This window comes from Equus caballus, chromosome 19 (genome assembly GCF_041296265.1).
Source record: "Equus caballus isolate H_3958 breed thoroughbred chromosome 19, TB-T2T, whole genome shotgun sequence".
Classification (NCBI taxonomy): domain Eukaryota; kingdom Metazoa; phylum Chordata; class Mammalia; order Perissodactyla; family Equidae; genus Equus; species Equus caballus.
The window spans coordinates 42,219,169-42,236,101 of NC_091702.1; the positions used below are offsets into that span (position 1 = coordinate 42,219,169).

At 43.5% G+C, this 16,933-nt stretch overlaps 1 long non-coding RNA gene across 2 annotated transcripts; it reads left to right on the top strand.

The window, feature by feature from the left end:
* The first annotated feature begins 19 nt into the window (after positions 1-19).
* Positions 20-6,864, top strand: LOC138919177 (uncharacterized). Of its 2 annotated transcripts, none has more exons than XR_011429154.1 (3): positions 20-145; positions 6,194-6,308; positions 6,481-6,864. It is a non-coding gene; the product is annotated as an uncharacterized lncRNA (long non-coding RNA). The 2 variants fall into 2 exon arrangements; XR_011429153.1 differs by having other exon boundaries at positions 6,485-6,864.
* Positions 6,865-16,933: the final 10,069 nt, after the last annotated feature.

The window sequence follows — 16,933 nt, forward strand, 5'->3', positions numbered from 1 at the left end:
GGCTGCGCGGCGCGCTTCCCGCGGAGCCCCCGCCTCTCCTGCTTCTTCAGCCCCGCCCTGCTGAGCTGCTTACGCTGAGGAGCCGCCGCCTGCAGGTCTGAGGAGAGTAGCTTCTTAAGGCAGCTTTGGCAGAAATCTGAAGAGGGTAGGTAGGAGTAGAAATTGTAAAAGAAAAAGATAGCCTAAACCACCGCGACCTTTCAGATTAGAGAAACTGAGGCCAGGAGAGGCGCAAGGGTAACTTTAATGATAAAATCCGCCTTTCAGTTATTGGCTTCATCTCTTAATAATTTGGAAATATCTCCCATGTATATCTTTTCATATAAGCAGAGACTTGCTGAAGGAGCTGGCATTTGGGGTGAACATGGAAAGATCGGAAGGATTTGGACAGGTATGAGAGGTAGGGCCTTCCAGGTGGAGGAACCGCTCTCAAAACCGCGGGAGACATTCCTCCTTACTGACACCTTTCTCAGTAGCCTTGCCAGTTCTAAGATGATAGAGTTTCCAAAATCAGGCTCTCTCTGACTTGCAAGACTTGCCCTCTGATCCACGATTTTTCTAGGAACACTGCAAGATGGTCATCATCTGATCCTAACAATAATCCTGCAAGGCAGGTATTTACCATCCTTTTGATTCTAAGACGCCACTGATTGTAAAAAGTACCATGGATACGTTATATTTAAATGTAGACTTTTTAAAACAACCTAAAAAGCATAGGCATATCCGTAAAAACGCACAGGTAAGGGTGTTCGGACAGCACGGTGGCTCTGAATGAGTCTAGAGGCAAACATCCTGGATTTAGCTCCTGGCTTTCTCTCTGTAAAAAGAAGATAACACCAGTGATCTGATAGAGTTGTCCTGAGGCTAAAATAGATAACAACTCTAAAGGCACTTAACACAGTACCACATAGTAATCATCCCGTAAATGTTGGCTATTATCATAATTGTACCACTTTCTTCTTCAGTACTGTAATCAAAGGTTAAGTTTAAGCCGCCTCACTTCCACAGCCTAAAGTCTTATAAAACCCATTTGACCATCGGCTAGTTATAGCATGATGGCTTGCTTTTTTTTCATAACCTATTGTTATATCTTGATCTCTGTAGCATCTTTAAAAAATAACAATACAATTTTGAGACAGTTCAAAGAATAGCCGAGCGTTGTATGTTTCTTATTTGGTTATAAACTTTGTTTCTTTTTTAAATTGCATTACATATCCCTGGAATCTACACAGCTTCTCTTGATCGCTAGAAACCATTGACAGGTAAACTTTCAGTGTCTTCAGACACTTCAGTTGATCAAGCCAGCCGCTTCCAGACTTGTAAACTCTATGTCAAATTTAGAAAGAGAGGCCATTTCTGCATTTAATTGTGTTCCTGATGTAATCTGTATAGACAATAACTTTATTGTTTCAATGCTTCAACACAATGTAACCTTTTGGAAGACACCTAAAGTCACACTTTGGGAGTCAAATTAAAATTCAACTGCAAGGCACCATCACTGCAAATAACTCAACTAAGCTAATTTGCAGATGAACATCTTTCTGTGGACGGCTAATATACCCATTTAGTGATAACACTGTCTCAATTTTTCTTTTCTGCCCTGTGGTAAAGCAAGAATTTTGGGGTATCTATTATAAGATATCTCCTAAGTTAAGAAATATTAGAAGTGGGATGGGGTGGCAACAGTGAGTCTTAGAATAGAAGAAATATAATTTTTTTTTTTTTGAGGAAGATTAGCCCTGAGCTAACATTTGCTGCCAATCCTCTTCTTTTTTGCTGAGGAAGACCGGCCCTGAGCTAACATCCATGCCCATCTTTCTCTACTTTGTATGTGGGATGCCGCCACAGCATGGCTTGACAAGCAGTGTGTAGGTCTGCGCCTGGGATCTGAACCGGTGAACCCCGAACCCCGGACCGCTGAAGCGGAACGTGAGAACTTAACTGCTATAATAATGGAAACCAAGGCCCCAAGATATAACAATAACCTGCTAGGTGACTTGGGTCAAACACAGGTCCCATGACGACAGACTCTAACTGCAAACTGCCAACTCTCCCCTTTAGAATTCGACCTTTGCAGTTGTGGCTGTCTGCCTGTGACGCATTTCCTTTTCTTCTCCTCTTTAAAATGCAGCTCAAATGCCACCTCTTTCAGGAAGCCTTCTCTGTTTGCTGAAATACAGACCTCTCTTTTCAACACACAGTGAAGGTTAATTACCAGGGCCAGTCTACAGTCTTAAAGGATATAAATGATCAAACCTTAAATCTCTGCCAAATTTTTTCTCCTCAGACTTCCCAGCCCCTTTCTCCAAACCGTCTGGAACCCTGCATGCCCATAGCCCTTCCCAGAATGCTTCGGATTTCCTTTGAGGATACTTTTGATTATACATCCTCTTGAGCAAAGTTGTCCAGTCCCCACCTCCTTAATCCTCCTGGGCCAGGATACAGTCAGCAAGAGTCAAACTCTTGACAGCAACTTACAGTTCACATTTCACCTTAATGCAGGAATTTCTTCTTTTTTCAGGCTAATGTCATCCAGCTATAACACTCACTTTCCTCATTGCTGTTATCCACCAATTTCCTAGTAACTCCCTGCCTTCACTTGCCTAATTGCATTGCAAGTTATCTCAAGAAAAGGGAGTTATGATGAGAGTAACCAGGGGCAGGTACTGGAACTGGGAAGCCCAGGAACCCAGGCATTGCTGAGAAATGATTTCCCTCTTTTGGTGGCTGTATCTCTCTCTTTCTCACCTACTCCTCGACTCATGGCAAGTTTCCTCTCTGCTCTCTTATGGGTTCTGTTCCCCTGTCAACCTGGCTTGCATATAATCCCTCATCACTACTGGTTCCTTCAACAAGCTGGTTGTCAGATGGCTGTAGGTGCCAAGCAGATAATGTAAAGGAATGAAGCTGGCCAAGTGTAAGCAGTATGGAGGGGGCTCAGCCATGGTGAAGGGGAAAGCACATGCCCTGTGTACTGCTCAGTTCCAGTAAGTTTTTGCCGTATGAGACCTTCAGATTGTACAAGAAAAGCAATAGCCGGATTTTAACGTGATACCTCCCAATTTTCAAATTTGGCAACACTTTCAAAATACTAGAAAACATTTCACAGGTCGTAAAAATAAGTTTCAGGGCCACACTGCCATTTCTGCTCTATATTTCTTGACAATTGTTGCTATAGCCTATCACCCTCTGCTTCTGGAGCTTATCACTTTAATCTGTTTCCCAATTCCCAGATTCCAGGAGAAAATTGGATTAACGCAGCTCATCTTTTCATGACAGGTCACACAGGTCCCTGGCAAGCCAATGGAAGGGTGGGATCACTCAACTAATCATTTGTACAGGAATGGGGTCAGGATGGGGGCTGCAGGACAGCTGACAAGTAGACAATGCGATTTCCCTAGAAGAGTTTATTGATGGCCAGGCCCCATAAAACACAGCTGGTGAACCCTCATGTTCATCCAGGACTTTGGCCTATGACTCACAGTCCTCCACCCCAACTCCTACCGTCAGCTAAGGTGATGTCAACATTCATTCGTTCTATAGCATCCATTGAGCATGTACTGTGGCCAGACCCATATGGTAGGCTCTGAAGTTTACAGGTGAAGTAAACAATGTTTCCCCTCTAGAGCTCTCAAACCAGAGGGGGAAGCGTGTGGTAAGTTCTGGGCCAGGAGTATGCGCAGGGGGCTACTCATACTCTGACAGCCATTTCTCCTGGGGAAGGAAATAAGGGTTCTCATATCTCTGCAGATATGAGGAGTCTTGAAAAAGTAAGATCCAAGGGAAGGTGAGGAAGGTCTTTGCAAGGACCTTTAGTCACAGGGAACTATGTGACCAAAGCACAGAGGTCAACAGTGACCAGATACAAAGGACCTTGTCAGCCATGCTAAGGCATTTGTATTTTAAGGCAATGGGAAGCCATTGGAAGAGTTTAATTCTAGGAGTGACGTTATCTGATTTGAGTTTTAAAGGAGAGTGGAGCAAGAGGTGGGACCATTGGGACTGAAACCAAATGCTGTAAGCAATATCAAGGTTTTCAACCAAGGCAACTGCAATCAAGAGGTGTTTAGGAAATACAACTGAAAGAATCTGATAGCCAACTGAATATGAGGGAGGAAAAAAGGACTAAACTCCTAGGGTGACTCCAGGTTTCAGGTTTGGGTGACTGGTGGGAGGTGGTGCCATTCACAGAGAAAGAAGAAAGTTTATCTCTTTGTCTCAAAATATGTCACTTCAGACAGTCCTTAAATGTTCCCACCTTAAAACTTGTCTCATCCAGAACATTCCATGCTCAAGCTCAACCTTGAATGTCTCCTGCTATCTGGCTCCCACATGTTCACTTCACACCCCCAAACTCTCACCCCAAGACTCTTTTTTTTTTTTTTGTGGTGAGAAAGGTTGTCACTGAGCTAACATCTATTGCCAATCTTCCTCTTTATGCTTGAGGAAGATTGTCACTGAGCTAACATCTGTGCCAGTCTTCTTCTATTTTATGTGGGATGCCACCACATCATGGCTTGACAAGCGGTGTTAGATCTGTGCCCAGGATCCCAACCTGCTAACCCCAGGCCACTGAAGTGGGGCCTGCAAACTTAACCACTACGCCACTGGGCCCCAGTGTTGTATTTTAAAGGGGACTGAATGGGCAAGAGGTGAAGGCTTTTAGGGCTGAGGCTCTGCTTCACTGCATTTAGTGATACAAGAACTAGAAACTACATACTTAGGACTTTCAACTGTCTGTATTATTTATCTGTGGCCAGATCCCTGGCCCACTGGCATGATAGCTCTTCCCAACCTTTGCCACTCAAGCTGTAGCCCACCTCTCTCATGATCTGTAGATAATTTTGACTCTTCACAAAGAAAATAGGAGTCATTAGGTGGGAACACTCTTCCTAACCCTAACCCATATATTCATCTACATTCCCATCTTCCTTACTTCTTACCCACCTATCTCAGAGGAAAGTGCACCTCTTCCTTGTGCCCGGACCTCACCCCTTCCATTCTCTGAGAATGACTCTATCAATTATCCCCTTTCCCTACCTCTCAACTGACCTTTCTTTTCTCTTTGAAGAAGAGAGGAAGAAATAAAAGCATACACCTCTGTATCAGAAAGAATCATTTTTTTGTGAGTAAGAGACACTATTTGAGTAAGGCAAAAATGATAAGATATGATGGTTTCACCCCAAACCCAGATGACGGGCTTTCCATGGACCACGAGAAGGATTTGGAACCAGGGCATGTAAACCCTGGATGCTCCCTCCGCTCTGTCCTTTCCACACATCTTCTTCGTTCTTCTGCACACTTGAAGCTCACTTCATCTCACTCTCCAGGCCCTGCTCCCAAGATTAACCAACCAACTGGAGAGAAAGGACTTTCTCTCTTGGCCCAAATTCTAAATTTCTTGCTGGAAGTGTTGACCCAGCTTGGATGACGTACCCCATCAAGGGCCAGTAAACTACAGCCAAGAGGGCAGCCATGTACACACATGGCTTCCAGAAGCCCACCCTATGACCATGTGGATGGAGTATCATTTAGCAAAGGCGGGGGACTTGTGAATTGGATAAATTCCACTTTGACTATTGCCAAACTCCTTCCATTGCTTACTATCTAAGACTCTTAAGAGCATAATCTCCACCTTTTCTCCTCCTTTTCATTCCACTATCCACTGCATTCTGTTCTCCACTCCCTACCCATCCCCATCAACTGTTTTCAATAAGGTCACTTTCCAGTTGCCAAACTAAAGGACACTTTTTAGAACTTGTTTTTCCTGACATCTCTTCAGCATCTGACACTTTTGGCAATTCTTTTCACTCACTGCACTCTCCTGCTTAAAATTCTCCAATGGTTTATCATCACCTAAAGCTATGGTTTTCAAACTTTCCTTTATCATGGAATCCTTTGTTTAAAAGAAGAAGTCTTTCACTGATGCCCACAGTTACATGGATAAAAACAGAGCTGGTGTGGTTGAAACAAGGGTGGGAGACCAAGAGCCCTGCCCACCTGGCCCCACACCCCACTCCTCACTCTCAGTGGACTCCAAGGAATACTCATAGCCCCACTGAGTATAATTTGAAAACCACGAATCTGTAGGATAAACTCCAGATTTCTTAATTTCATATATAAGGTCTCTTCAATATGCAGCACCTACCATCTTTCCTACCTTCTTTGATGCCAGTCTCTCTACTCCAAACAGATTCATCCATCCATGAAGGAATTCTCTCATCTGCTTCAGTGTGCTTCTTTCTCAGCCCCACCTTGGTACATGATGTTTCCTCTGCCTGAATAGGCCTCCTCCCTTTGTGTGCCTGGTGAGTTCCAATTCATTATTTAAAACTTGGCTTAAGTGGAATCTCAAATACTTCCCTATCACAGTGACCTGTCTTCTCCTTTGTGCTTTGGTTGTTCTGTCACCTGTTGTACATAATTCTTAGAATAGAATTCAGTTCAGTATTATAATTTGAGTTTTTTTTTTTTTTTGAGGAAGGTTAGCCCCGAGCTAACATCTGCCGTCAATCCTCCTGTTTTTGCTGAGGAAGACTGGCCCTGAGCTAACATCCGTGCCCATCTTCCTCTGCTATATATGTGGGATGCCCAACACAGCATGGCTTGCCAAGCAGTGCCATGTCTGCACCCACGATCTGAACCAGCGAACCCCAGGTCGCCGAAGGTGAATGTGCACACTTAACTGCTGTGCCGCCGGGCCGGCCCCTGTACTTTGAGATTTTTATACTCATAATCTCTTCAGACCTGGAGCTTCTGGCTGATGACATTATGTTCTTTTCATCTTTCTAACTCAAGCCCAGTGCTTGGCCCTTACTACGTGTCTGATAAATGTTGAATAAATGGATGCATTTCTCCCCCAAAGTGATTTTTTCCTTATTAAAATCCCTGTGATTACTTGTGTACATGTATGCATTTCTCCACCAGATTATAAACTCAAATAATGAGACTTGTGTGTTAGGGTGATTAGAATTAGAATCAAACAAGATATACAGAAAAGTCCTAATAATGCCTGACTTATTGATAGCTTTTCATCCTAGCTGTATAACAGAATCCCTTGTAAAGTCTTTTTGTGTTTGTTTGTTTTGATATAGATTCATGAGCCCCATTTCCTAAATGAGATTTTCCGGAGGTGGGGCCTGGGCATAAGTCCCACAGATGATTCTGATGCACAGCCTTCATAATTCAAACTCAATCAATGCTAGCTGATGTTCATTTTGTAACTCGAGGAGCTGGCACTGAGACCAGCAAAGTAGTAGGTTCTCACCAAATATAGATTGAGTTGAAATTTAAATATATGATGTTTTCAACATTCAGAACATAACATTTTTTATATCTAGCAAGCCAAGGGTTTGAGATGAAAGGGTAGATTTAGGCTAAAGGGGCCTGGACCACAGCTGCGTTTATTACATATTAAGACGACTTACTCTTTGCCCATCTACAATCCTCATAGATCCAAAACACCAAGATTTCTTTCTTTTTTTTTTTTTTTAAAGATTTTATTTTTCCTTTTTCTCCCCAAAGCCCCCCGGTACATAGTTGTGTATTTTTAGTTGTGGGTCCTTCCAGTTACAGCATGTAGGATGCCACCTCAGCATGGCTCGATGAGCAGTGCCATGTCTGCGCCCAGGATCCAAACCCTTGAAGCCCTGGGCCGCCGAAGAAGAGTGCACGAACTAACTACTCGGCCACGGGGCTGGGCCTGAAAACACCAAGGTTTCTAAGCATTTGTTTCCTGACTTCTTGATTTGGCTGTGGTCTCTCTGAGTGCTTTCCTGGAAGTCTTCCTCTTTCATAACCACCACATTTAGTTGATCGTCAGATCCTGTTAACTGTTTCCGACATGATAGCTCTTGAATTTGTGCCCCCCTTCCAAACCTCAATGCCACTGCCTTGGTTCAGGCCGCCAATATCTCTTGCCTAGATCATTTCAAGTAACATCCTCACTGGACTCCTTGCCTGTTATGGGCTGAATTGTGTTCCCACAACGTTTATATGTTGTTGAAGCTGTGAACTCCAGTACTTCAGAATGTGACTGTATTTGGAGTTCGGGCCTTTAGGGAGGTAACTAAGGTTAAATGAGGTCATAAGGGTGGGGTCCTAATCCAGTATGACTGATGTCCTATAACAAGAGGAAGGGATGCCAAGGATGCACACCCAAAGAGAAAAGGCTGGGTGAAGATGCAGTGAGAAGACAGCAGTCTATAAGCCAAGGAGAGAGGCCTCAAGAGAAACCAAACCTGCCAACTCCTTGATCTTGGACTCCTAAGCTCCAGGACCATGAGAAAACAAATTTCTGTTGTTTAATCCACCCAGACTGTTGTATTTTATGGCAGCTTTAGCAAACTAATACAGTCTTTGTCTTTGAATGCCCTGAATGTGTGGGGAATCCTCCACTTTACACAGCAGAGTCCACCTGCCACTCTCAAAGCTGGAAGATGGTTGTCATTCTCTTTCCCGGCCCTCCTCACACACAGGGAGAGGGGTTGTGACCTAGGCTTGGCCAATGAGAAGCAATTGCCGAGACTTGGTCTCAAGTCATAGACGCAGCAGCAGTTGCTCGGGATCCAATCTGGGGACCAGAGTGGCAGCAATGGGAGATGCATCTTGGTTTCCAAGGCTCAGTGGCAGTGGCCTAGGGTGGCAATGTCCAGGGTCAGTGTTGGGGCTGGCACAGGCTGTAATGTCTGTAGCAGGTGGCAGAGGCCTGGCATCTTCACTGGATTGTTCTGGGCTGTGATTATAGGTACCATCACTGTCCTCTGGGAAGCCCAAACCTAGATCTCTACCCTCCTCGTGATCTTGGGAACCACCTGACAGCTTTCTAATAATTTTTTAGAAAATCAACTTTACTGAGGTATGGTTTTGATAAATTAAAGTGAATCCATTTTAAGTGTATGGTTTGATGTCTTGACCACAATCAAGATATATGACATTCCCATCACCCAAAAAAGTTCCCTTGGGACCCTTTGTAGTCACTCCTCCCACACTCCCCATTCTACACAATCACTGGTATATTCTCAGTCACTGTAGATTAGTTTTGTATTTTCTAGAATTTCATATAAATGTAATCATACAGTGTATACTCTTATGTCTGGCTTCTTTCATTCAGCATAACATTTTTGGAAATCACCCATGTTGTATGTGTCAGTAGTTTGTCCCTTTTTATTGCTGAGTTGTGTTCCACTATATGGATATACCACAATTTATTTATCTTTTTATTTATTATTTTTATTTTTATTTTTTGAGGAAGATTAGCCCTGGGCTAACATCCAACACCAATCCTCCTCTTTTTTGCTGAGGAAGCCTGGCCCTGAGCTAACATCTGTGCCCATCTTCCTCTACTTTATATGTGGGACCTCTGCCACAGCATGGCTTGAAAAGCAATGTGTAGGTCCACGCCCAGGATCGAAACTGGTGAACCCCAGGCCACTGAAGTGGAACATCAAAACTTAACTGCTGTGCCACTGGGCTGGCCCATATTTATCTTTTTATTTGTTGATGGATATTTGAGTTGTTTCCAGTTTTTGGCTATCATGAATAAAGCTTCTATCAACACCGATATGGATTGAATGTTTGTATCCCCTAAAATTTGTATGTTGAACCCCCAGTGTGGCTGTATTTGGAGATAGGGCCTATAAGGAAGTAATTAAGGTTGAATGAGGTCATAAGAGTGGGACCCTCATCAGATAGGATTGATGTCCTCTTAAGAAGAAAGGCCAGAGAGCTTGCTCTCTTTCTCCCTCTTTCCACATGAGCAGAGGAAAGGCCATGAGAGGACACGGGGAAATGGCAGCCATCTGCAACCCAGGCGGGGAGCTCTCACCAGACTTCAACCTTGCTGGCACCTTGATCTTGGACTTCCAGCCTCCAGAACTGTAAGAAAATAAACTTCTGTTCTTTAAGCACCCCGTCCGTGGTACCTTGTTGTGGCAGCCCGAGCTGACTAATGCAAACACCTAACAGCATTTTAAGGAATTCCTTTCCTGTTTAAATCAGCCAGAGGCAGTTTCTGTTGCTTGTTCAACTTGAAGACCATGGCTGAAATGGCCTGTATGACTGAAGTTTTGGAAGTGGTGGTGCAAGGGTAAAAAGTGAGGCTGCCCAGAAAGGCCAGATCTCCTGTGTTCCGTGCAAAGAAAGCAGTGGGAAGACACTATAGCATTTTCAGCCAGGGAGTAATGTGACCAGATTCGCTTTTTAGAAAGATAATGTTTAGTAGCAGAACAGAGACTAAATCGGAGAGAGTGAGACTGGCAGTGTATTAGTTTCCTAGACCTACCATAACAAAATACCACTAAAATACCACTGTCTGAGTGGCTTAAACAACAGAAGTTTATTTTCTCCTGGTTCTGGAGTCTAGAAGTCCAGTGATCAAGGTGTTGGCAGATTTGCTTTCTCCTGAGGCCTCTCTCCTTGTAGAAGGCTGCCTTCTTGCTGTGTCCTCACCTGGCCTTTTCTCTGTGTGCGTGTGTCCGCGGTAGCCTTTCCTCTTGTTATAAGGACACCAGTCATATTAGATTAGGACCCCACCCGTATGACCTCATTTAACCTAAATTACCTCCCTAAATGCCCTATCTCCAAATATAGTCACCTTGGAGTTAGGGCTTCAACATACGAATTTTGGGGGAGGGGCCAAAACACAGTTCACAACAGTGACCCAAAAATGATGACATCGCTCATTACCCTGACCTACCCTGTTTGCTTACTAACACACAGCATGCCCTGCACTCAGACCAGCCTTCTCAGATCTTCGGCAGCATTATTGCTACTCATCTTTCAGAATCCACTTCAGGTGCCATCTTCTCCAGGAAACCTTCCCTTTGGATTTGGGGCCCTTATTTGCACTCCCAGTGCACCCTGTGTATACTCCCCTATTGTAACACATACCACACTGTCCCTCCACAGACTGTGAGCTCAAGGGCAGGAACTGACTCTGTTATTTACGTGTCCTAGTCTGTAGCACAGTGCCCAGCTCTTAGTAGATGCTCTACAGATGTGTGCTGAAGGAGTTTCTCTCCATTCCCCTTCTAACACTTTATGCTCAAGTCATGACAGACTGTCCAGAGTTCCCAGGCGTACTGTGCTGTTTCAGGTTTCTGGGTCCCTGCAGATGCTGCTCATTTCATGCTGCTCTCTTCATGCAAGAAATACCTTGCCTCCTCCTCACCACCCCCCAAAATATATATATGTGTGTATATGTGTATATATTTGTGTGTGTGGATAAATACATAGTATAAGGAATAATATAATAAATGGCTTGTACCCACCACCCAGTATATGAAATAGAACATTACCAACCCTGTCACCCTCCCCAAGAATTCCTCCTTGATTGCTTTTCCTTACCTCCCCCTCAGAAATTGTTACTCTGAATTTTGCATTCATTACTCCTTACTTTTCTTTCTACTTTTATTTGCATCCCTAAACAATATATTATTTAGAGCTGTATACTTTTGAGCTTTATATAAATGGTATAATACTATATACATATTCCCCTGTAACTTTTTTCTTTCCTGTTTTTTTTTTAAAGATTGGCACCTGAGCTGACAACTGTTGCCAATCTTGTTTTTTTCCTGCTTTTTCTCCCCAAATCCCCCCAGTACATAATTGTATATTTTAGTTGTGGGTCCTTCTAGTTGTGGCATGTGGGACGCCACCTCAGCATAGCCTAATGAGTGGTGGCATGTCCGTGCCCAGGATCCGAACAAGCGAAACCCTGGGCCGCCAAAGCAGAGGGTGTGAACTTAACTACTAGGCCACAGGGCCAGCCCCTCCCTTTTTTTTTAAGCTTAAAATCATATTCATGAAATTCACCCATATTGATGCCTATAGTTCTAGATCATTCATATTCCCTGCTATATGAATATATTTTAACATTTATTCATTCTCCTGTGAATATTTAAGTTGTCTACAGTTCTTTGTTTTCAGAATGAAATGGAAGAATGCTGTGAGCGTTCTTGTCTGTGTCTCCTAGTACACACTTACAGGAGTATCTCCAGGGCATAGACCCAGGAGCGGAATTGCTGAGCCATGGGGTGTGCATTTCCTCAACTTTATAAGACAGGGGCAGCTTGTTTGCCAAGTGTTAAACCATTCTGTATCACCTCCATCCTGTGTGAGCTTCCGTTACTCCATATTCTCTAATATCTGGTGCTGTCAGATGTTTTAATTCTTGCCAATCTGATGGTATAAAAGCCATCTCATTGAGTTTATAATGTACATATATTTGAATTTCCCTGATTTATATAAAATATATAAAATAATATATACAAATTTCCCTGATTATTAGTGAGGTTGAACATCTTTTCACACACTTACTGGTCATTCATGTTGTCTCTTCTGCAAAGTGTCTATTCAGGTCTTTTGCAGTTTTTATTAGAGTTATTTCTTCGTTACTTGCAGGACATCTTTATATGTTCTAGATGTCAATCTTTTGTCAATTATATGTGTTTCTAATATCCTCTCCCAGTTGTGGATGCTCTTCTTTTTATACAATTACTTTTGATAAGCAGAAGTAGTTAATTTTATTTATTTATTTTTTCTCCCCAAATTCCCCCAGTACATAGTTGTATATTTTAGTTGTGGGTCCTTCCAGCTGTGGCATGTGGGACACCACCTCAGCGTGGCCTGATGAGTGATGCCACGTCTGCACCCAGGATCTGAATCAGCGAAACCCTGGGCTGCTGAAGCAAAGCGTGGGAACTTACCCACTTGGCCACAGGGCTTGCCCCAGAAGTAGTTCATTTTAATGTAGCCAAATATATCTTTTCCTTTGTGATTTGTGCTTCTTGTGTCTGAAGGAATTCTTCCATACCCTGAGATTATGAAGACATTCTTTCATACAATCTTCTAAAAATTTTGTTTCTCTCATGTAAGTCTTTAATCTCACATGGACTCAATTTTTGTAAATGGTGAAAGATAGCTACCTTTAAAAAAAGTTATCGAGGGGCCGGCCCATGGCCTAGTGGTTAAGTTTGGCATACTCTGCTTTGGCAGCCTGGGCTCAGTTCCTGGGCACAGACATATACCACTTGTCAGTGGCCATGCTGTGGGAGCGACCCACATACAAAATTGAGGAAGACTAGCACAGATGTTAGCTCATGGTGAATCTTCCTCAGCAAAAAAAAAAAAAAAAAAAGAAAGAAATGTTATGTCAAGAACCTAGGCTTTTTTTTCCGACAAGGTTAAAAATAAAATACACTGTTATGTTCTAATTAACTGTGGGAAGAACTCATACCAGTATGTCAGGAAAGACAAACATTTTCCTGAGTTCCAAGAGGAATTTATACAAACAATTTCTATTCTTGTTACCTAGTAGCCAACGAACATGTACTTCCGCTGAAAGCTCTCTTTGGTGCTGAAGCCTTGGCCTTGAAAGTGCTTACAGACGAGGATGTGGAATTATCACAAGGACATTTTGGTACTTCCTTTTAGTGGGCCTCTAAACACATGCCCTATTTTCTTTGCTTTTATTTTTTAAAGAAAATTTGATATTCCCAAATATGAAAATGAAGGTTTAATCCAAATAGTAGGGGACTTTAGTTTTGTTGCTATTCTTTATGATTTAAATACTTTCAACATTTGTACATGATGCAAAGGGCCAGGCAGTGAGGACTAGGTCTCCCTCCCACTGCTTCGAGACCAAGGCTGCTGAGGTCTTGAACTTCACTGCTTCTCTTCTTAACTGCCAGAGGCCACTCACACCCTTCAGCATGAACACTTACTGCTTTTCTTCTGAATATCTATCTTCTCCCTTTGACTGCCTCTAGATTCTTGGCGGAGACGCTAGGGAAGTAGAAGGGGATAGAAATAAATCTTTCTTCTTCCTCCTCTATGTAGTAAAATTGGCATTGATAGATAAAACCAAGCTACTGACTTCCGTAGCTGAAATTAAAAACATTTCTTCAATTTTTGTCCACAGTAGGAATAGAGCCAAATATATCCCTTACTAGAAAAGCTAAGAAGCTACCTTCCCTGAACTGCGGTATCTGCCAAACATGATTTTAGAAGCCTCTTTCCTTAATCTCTCCTAATGACAAGGTGGCTTCTTGTTTTTGTTGTTTAAAAAAAGGCAGGAGAGGGAGCTGATGAATTTTCCCTATTTATCAGTTCCTTTGAACACACATCATGGTACAGATCTACGTTACAATTAGGACTTCGAAAAAAGTCTGTTTCAAAGGGATTTTGTTTCACCAGAGGGAAGCATTCATTTTTAGAATACTGTAATGTTGGCATTACTGATAGCCTTTTGCACCAAAACAAATGCCTGCCAAACGCTATAAATCCCAAACTACACATTCAAAACAGCAGATGTGTGTGCTCTGGGAGTGTAAGGGGAAGGAGGCTGTTTCAAGTTAGTGAAAATAGCCAGAGCAAGGAATAAACTGTCAGAGAAGTGGCAGAGTCCAAGGGCAAAACGCCCCCCCACAAGCCCGGGGCCTCAGTGCCTCGCAGCACAATGCCATCCAATGTACGGTGATTTCTACGTGATTGGTCACAACATAGCTCAAGTCAAAGAACAGTCCAACTCCCCTGGTCCCTGTCACCACTACCCCAGTTCCTCACAGTCTGACTCCCAGCTTTCTACCTGTCTCGGACAGCTGGAAGATTTGTTACAGCAAAACTCATAGGTGGGCTAGTGCCAGTGGCATGCTGCCACTGACAAAGGGGTGTGGCCCCACTGGCATTGGTTAAATTGCTACATACATATAATTAGCCACAGTCAACCCTCCCCTCCACCCATGGAGCAGCTGACCTGCCAGGCAACTTCTGGCAAAGAAGTTCCATAGAGATGACCATCGGGCATGTGGGGACCTCCAATCTTCTGAGGGACATACCAGCCCCCACTGTTCTCCTCAGCTGATTCCATAATTGGTGGCCAAAAGGGGCCAGGGTGGGCAGGGGCACTGCCACTGAGCTGTTGGCAGCTTGTCGACGTGACTCTCGAAGGCAGCAGAGGTGGGTGGCACTATGGAGATAAGTAATTCACACCTCCCCATCCTTCCTCCCACTCCCTAACTTGGAAACACAAGGTACTTCGGGATCTGAAATCAGCCTCCCGCAGCTGCTCTGCTATGGCTCGTGCTTTGCCAACTGCTTCCTTGGGGCCGTCTCTTAAGGAGTGGTTGAGTTTTGCCTCTTAACTCGCTATAGGTCTCAGCAAGACATTTGGCGACATAGCCAAACAGGGAGGATTTAGAGTCATAATTTTACAGAGCCAGAAGAACCTTGAAGATCCTCGAAAGGACTCACCCAGGGTGACACAGCTAGCTCGCTAAACAAGAATTAGAACCGCTCCCCTGGAGCCGTGTTTCTCAAACTTGTGAAACCAGGATCCACAGTCAGAAATACATTTTACGTGTTGACCAGTGAGTGTGTCATATATACATATGTGAGGATAAATATATACATATATGTAATTGAAACAGGAATGGCATGACACAATATTACCATTTCCAAATGCTAGGTTCTGATTTCTTTTCTTTTCTTTCTTTTTTTTGTTTTAAAGATTTTATTTTATTCCTTTTTCTCCCCAAGCCCCCTGGTAAATAGTTGTATATTTTAGTTGTGCGTCCTTCTAGTTGTGACATGTGGGACGCCACCTCAACATGGCCTGATGAGTGGTGCCATGTCCTCGCCCAGGATCCAAATGAGCAAAACCTTGGGCCACTGAAGCAGAGCGCGCGAACTTAACCATTCGGCCACAGGGCCAGCCCCTTCTGCTTTCTTTTCTATTATTGTTTTTTAAAAGCTATTTTTGACCCACTAAATTGGTCTATGGCCCACTAATGAGGCACAACCTGCATTCTGAAAAGCACCATACACATAAGCAAAAACTCCTCGTGTTATTTCATACTGAGCCATCTAACTCACTTCTAACTATGTAGTAAAAGTTTCTGAAAGTAGGAGTAATCAGCACTCTTAGTTTAAAAGGTCTCATATTTCATGTAAAGCCCTTTTCAGAAGACAGTTATTTTCCATGCTTGTCATTCTCCAAGCACGCATACACAGCCATAGCAAGGCTTTTAAAACATGAGTACTATCATGCCAGTCCTTTGCATAAAGCTCTTCAGTGGCCCCTGGTTGACAGTAATAATAATAGCTAACACTCACAGCATGCTCATAATGTGCCAGGCCCTTGTCTAAACACTTTACATATGTTTCACTCATGTATTCCTCAAAACAGCTCTAGAAGTATGGGTTGTTATCACACTCATCTTACAAAGATGATGAGTAATGAACTCAAAGACCCACAGCTGGTAACAGGCAGGGCTAGGATTTGCTAGGCCAAGGAGCAGCTAGTCCCAGAGTCAGCAGTCTTGGCCACTTAGCCATGCTGCCCTCAGTGATGAACAGAGGATCCAGCTGTTTAAAATAGCCTCCAAGCCTCATCATGCTGTCCTGTGTGCGCTGGCCTCCTGACCAGTTACGTGACCGCATGCATGATGCTCCCTACGTCTAAAATAAGCCACCTCGTGCATGGGTTCACTCTTACTTCAGCTTCACTTAGGTCTCCCTCATTCCTCCAAGCTACCTTAGATATGCCCTCTGTGTTCCCATAGCTCCCTCTTTCCCTTCTTCCTCCTCGCTTCCCCTCATTCATTCATTCAATTCATTTGATATTTGATAAACATTTACTGAGCACTTACTCCATGTGAGGAGGTAGATAGCAAAAGTGACCAAGTCTTTGCCCTCGTGAGCTCATATTTTCCAGAATGGGTGGGGGGGATAAGTAATAAATAATATATCAGGTGGTAATAAATGTTCAGGAGAAAAATAAAGCAGAGTCACATGGATAGAGTGTGCCCAGGACAAGGGGCATGCGCCTGTTTTATATCGGGAGGTTAGGGAAGGGCTCATCGAGGAGGTGATATCTCAGCAGAGATCAAAGGAAGTAAGAGACTGCCGTGTGGGTCTGTGGAGGAGGAGTAGT